Consider the following 6000-nt stretch of genomic DNA (forward strand, 5'->3'; position numbering starts at 1 on the left):
ACTGATCTGAAGACACGGTCGTGAGGTGAACGATTCGTTCATCTGCCGGGTACGAGTCTTTGGATCATTTTCCACGTGACCTCCATAGGCTCAGAAGAGGAAACAGATACCTCATTCCCTATCGCGGGACCGCTGTTAAAAAGCAGCCATGACTGACAGCTTTTGTGTGGCAGATCATATTTTTTTTAAGAAAACCTCCTCTATTATATACAGTAAAACATGACAGTTTGTATGGTTTTAAATTGTCATTTATAGTCACACTGGCATTTAATTATCACGGGAAATAATTACACTGCACTAAACTGTAAGTGTAAATGTATAGTGAAAATAACAAAACCAGTCATTATGACTTTTGAATAGGGCTGAACGATATGGGGAAATAATCTAATTGCGATCCCCCCCCCCCCCCCCAAATATTGCGATTAAGATTTAATATGCGATTCTTTTATTTTATCCTCTCTTTCCCCCCCAAAAGAAACATAATGAATGATTTAAATATGACCAACACAATATTAGATACTGTACAATATTCTTTCCCACATTTTTATTTAACTGCTCATTACAGAAACCAGAATAACAAATCAGTGTGCATTTAAGTAATTTAATCAAAGTCATTTTAAGTATAAACACAAGGCATGCACTTTTTAAAAAGTGTGTGCAAATTTACCATCTTGAGAATTTTTTTTTTTTAAATATAGGTGTCTTACTGCTGTCAAGTCAGTAACATTTCCAGTGTTGGGAAGGATACTTTCAAAACGTATTCTGTTACAGAATGCAGAATACATGCCAAAAAATGTAATCTGTAACGTATTCCGTTACATTAACTAATCTGAGTAACGTATTCTGAATACTTGGATTATTCCACATTGAATTACATTTTACAAGTGTAGGAATGCGGCGTTGTTATAGTCAGTGGATCAGCAGCAGTTTAAGCTCTGTGTCCGCGGATGCGGCGGGCCAGCTGGATGTGCTGGCAGCGTGCGGATCAGGAGCTCCGTAGATCCCCGTTCATGTCCGGGTGGACGTGCAGCGGTATGGAGGCGCCGGGCCGCAGCAGGAACAGCTGAACACCTCCGTCTCGCAGATGTGCATGTAGGTGACCGGGGGGCTCTGGAGCCCCGCCGCCCGGCTTGCTTTTCCGAGGAGCGATTTTCCCGTCCGCCGCCCGCACCGCAGTCACCGGCAAAATGAGCTCGCTCTGTGTGGCCGACACGTTGGCCGAAGACTCTGTGGGCAGATGAACGAAACACGTCGGGAGTTGACCGATTCGTTCATCTGCCGGGTACGAGTCTTTGGATCGTTTGTTGAAACGAACGAATGACTCAAAAAGAGATTCGTTCATTCTAGTGAACGAGATTCAAAGAACCGACACGGTAAAAAGATCCGAACTTCCCATCACTAGACTAGAGGATACCTACGCTCCGCGTCCTCCAGAATGCAGATGAATCGCGCGTGCGCAAAGCCACCGCTGCTATGGCAATTCCGCCCCACTTAACAGCCTTTTGATTAAATTTGATATTCTTACATTTAACAATACAGGACAAAATTGATTTATATATGTGGGTCTAGATACAGCATTAAAGTCATGAAGTTATTTTAAGAAGTGATGGCCTATTTCAATGGCAAGATAAAAAATTTAAAACAAGAATCAACAGAAGAATACGGAAGTTTATTGCATTCACTTGAAAAAAAAAGTTATGTTTTTTTAACTTATTGAGAAATTATCTCGGAATTTCCGAGATAATTATCTGAAAAGAACAGATTATTTTCTCTCAAGTGAATGCAATACGCCTCCGTAGTAGAAAGCTCATTTTTAGTTCTAAACATATTTAGGGTGTTTTTTTCTCACTTTTTGTACGTCCTACAGCAACCATTACATTATGCAAATTAGGCGATGACGTCATTCAGCGACATCTAGCGACTTTGAGGACAGCCGATAGCTACTTTCCTTACTGAGGAGTTGGCAACACTGCATTAAGCAGATGTTGATCATAGAGGAAACTGTGTTTTCACTGTTTGCTTCTACTGTTATTGCGTGCGCACACACACACAACCAGTCTCGCTGGAGTGAACGCCGTTCAAATTCATCATTTGTAAACTGATTCGTTCGGTTCAGCGTTCGCAGAAAATATGAACAAACTGTCAATAACATTCTCTGAACTCTCTCTCACTTTCGTTCTCATGCTCTCTGAGTCTATTCCCTACGGATACAAAAAGCCCCCCCCCCCCCCAACTGGATGGAAGCAGTTTTTAATTAGACACTTAAAGTATGTATATGAAATAGTAGACGGCATCAATCAATCTTACCACTCCAGGTGAAGATACACTTCCATCATCCAATGGTATTCACATAGCTGTTGTTTTAATGCAGGTTCCACTGCCACGATGCTGTCTCTTCCTGAAAGAGCAGACCAGCTGGAGTTTCAGTTTCGTTTTGATCGACCTCCTAGCGGTTAAAGATACAGTGATGTGTTTTTTCTTCTTCTTATATCTTTGGACATAGTACTTCTTAGACTGCATGTGCATATACCACTTTTAGTGTGCAATTTTTTGTTTTTTTACTAGGCTAATGCAATGTGAATGTCCCATTAGGAAATTGTGAACAGAGAGAAGTAAATAAAAAAGAAGAATGTCGAAAATATTTGTACACACATATGAAACTATTTTAAGCAAACATTATTAAATCTGTGAAGCTGAAGTTAAAAAAATAGCATCTAACTAACCTCTAGGTCTTGGAGTGGCTTTCAGGGAAAACAATGCACAATGGGCCCTTTAATTATCGCCACATTTATCCTAAAAGATAATTTATTAGTAGTATTTATCATTATTATTATTATTATTATTATTTTGTTATTATATTTTTTTGAACATTTCACCTTGTGCTCATTATCATTATTGTTATGAGTATTAATGATATATAAAAAAATTTCAATCTCCCTCGCACCCCCACATGGAGTGGTAAGGCTCCCACAAGCTCTGATCCTCTTCTTGAGGCATGGGAGTCAGGGCCGGTGTTCCAGTTTAACTGGCGGGCATGGCTTCTGGCGACATTCCAGATGTTGAGGCTGTTTTTCAGAGCCGGTGGCAGATTCGTCATTTTCACAAAGCGCCTGTGTGTGAAGTGCGGTGATCTACTGAAGGTCTTGCTGAAATAAAAATCCTACAAAAACCCTTCACGAGTTCATGTGTCTGTGTCAGCATCACGTTGAGACCGCAATATACATTTAAATGGTAAAAAAAAAAAAAATAGTACAAAAACCTTGAACGGGATGCGAAACAACAAGCTGAAGCACTATAAGCTTCTAGCCTGATGACGATCTCACTACGCCACCGAGTCGCTGATATTTACATCGCGCTTTAGATAAATGTCTTGTTCTTTGCTTTGTCAGCTGTATATCACCAGATGTGCTTTAAGGTAACGCCCATGTCATCTGGTGATAGTCCGAACACAGAATAAACGCTTTAAACGTAATACCAGGCTTTACAAATCTGACGATCCTCTTCATAGGAGACACAGGGAGCATTGAAGAACACACACGCGTCACCAGCTCCACTCGAAGTGCTTTTGTTTGTCGCTGGTGATCATTACAGCGCGCACACACCAAACAACAGGTCCATGTAAACATCCCTCACGTCAACAAGGCGGAAGCTCGAGCGGTGTTTTCATGAGTTAAGTTGGTGAACGTGCTTCTAATGGACGAGTGAAGCTTCACGTGTCCTCCTGTCGCTGCTGGTTAAAGTCAGCGGACGGGATTTTAAAAGATGTTCTCGTTATTGTCGATGATAAGGTACTTCATGAGAGAATGAAAACAACCCAACCGCTCATCACAGAACGGGTGTGTTGGTTTTTCGTAGTTTCTGTAATGCAAGTGTTGTTTATCTGTGTGAAATCAACAGATGATCTGTCCGAAGTGTGTTGTCAACATGACACATGTGTGACGAGGCAAATATGGAAAAATAAATGTGAAAAAATCCCACCACGGGAATCGATCTGCTGTGGTCCACATAAAAATTAACGTTGGGACAACGGCACTACGCACTGCACCACTGATCAGAGTTGTACACAAGTTCACCTCTATGTTAATTTGACTGTGAAGCCTGTGCACATCTTAACATGAGTTATTGTTTCAGGGAACACGCCCAGGTTAACTTGTGACAGTCAAAATGTAACCGTAAACTCAGAGTTATCGGTCACACGTCACACATTTGGACACCGCTGTGCCCGTGTGCTTACCACACGCATCATCTGTTGATTTCACACAGATAAACAACACTTGCATTACAGAAACTACGAAAAACCAACACACCCGTTCTGTGATGAGCGGTTGGGTTGTTTTCATTCTCTCATGAAGAACCTTATCATCGACAATAACGAGAACATCTTTTAAAATCCCGTCCGCTGACTTTAACCAGCAGCGACAGGAGGACACGTGAAGCTTCACTCGTCCATTAGAAGCACGTTCACCAACTTAACTCATGAAAACACCGCTCGAGCTTCCGCCTTGTTGACGTGAGGGATGTTTACATGGACCTGTTGTTTGGTGTGTGCGCGCTGTAATGATCACCAGCGACAAACAAAAGCACTTCGAGTGGAGCTGGTGACGCGTGTGTGTTCTTCAATGCTCCCTGTGTCTCCTATGAAGAGGATCGTCAGATTTGTAAAGCCTGGTATTACGTTTAAAGCGTTTATTCTGTGTTCGGACTATCACCAGATGACATGGGCGTTACCTTAAAGCACATCTGGTGATATACAGCTGACAAAGCAAAGAACAAGACATTTATCTAAAGCGCGATGTAAATATCAGCGACTCGGTGGCGTAGTGAGATCGTCATCAGGCTAGAAGCTTATAGTGCTTCAGCTTGTTGTTTCGCATCCCGTTCAAGGTTTTTGTACTATTTTTTTTTTTTTTACCATTTAAATGTATATTGCGGTCTCAACGTGATGCTGACACAGACACATGAACTCGTGAAGGGTTTTTGTAGGATTTTTATTTCAGCAAGACCTTCAGTAGATCACCGCACTTCACACACAGGCGCTTTGTGAAAATGACGAATCTGCCACCGGCTCTGAAAAACAGCCTCAACATCTGGAATGTCGCCAGAAGCCATGCCCGCCAGTTAAACTGGAACACCGGTCTTTCCTACAGGCGACATAGGCGGTTGCCTAGGGCGCCATTCAGAGGGGGGCGCCCTTTCTCTATGTGGTATGGCCAAAAATATTGTATTTAATTACTCTGACAGTAATTTAAGTAGTTTCATTAGAGAAATCAGTAAATGACAGCAGCACTCAGGTGGAACGTTTGGCACGGGAGCAGTTTCACCCCGTACTGTCAGGTGCAGTCTGGATGAGGAAGTGAAGGCTCCGTGTCGTTCCTGCTGCTGCTTCCATCCTGTATTCTACAGGGTAGTAGTGGGTGAGAGTCACCTACGTTAGCTCCTAAAGCCTCGCTTGCTCACCACGGGTGTCATTGAGACGTGTTGACTGGTAAAACTTAGAAACTCCGCTGGGCAGTGAGGAGAGACACTCGCGCACTAGGTGGGTGGGGCTACATTTGCCTGTATAGGTGTTTATTTTACCTGCACGTCGTCTTGCAGGTGGGTCGCGATAGTAAATTGTTTACTTTACAGTGTGTAGTTCAGCTCCGACACACACAGACTCTGTAATTCATGTATTGTTACCTATGCCTTATAAAGACCAGTTATAAGCTAATGTTCAATAGGTCTATATTGAAAATTATATTGAAAAATATATAAATTGTGTTTAATTTGAATAAGATGCAGTCTGGATGATGAACTGAAGGCTCTGTGTTGTTATTGCTGCTGCATGCATGCTGTATTCTACAGATATACTTTGTTGCTGTGGTATCAATTTTGGGACCCATAACATATATCTCCAACCAATACTTTGACATTAAAAAAATTAATCTAACATTAGGGTAAAATGAGGCAAAAATCGAGGTACGAACCTCCTTGGTGTTGTCAGAACATGCTAGCACATTG

The sequence above is a fragment of the Platichthys flesus genome, chromosome 7 (genome assembly GCF_949316205.1).
Source record: "Platichthys flesus chromosome 7, fPlaFle2.1, whole genome shotgun sequence".
NCBI lineage: Eukaryota > Metazoa > Chordata > Actinopteri > Pleuronectiformes > Pleuronectidae > Platichthys > Platichthys flesus.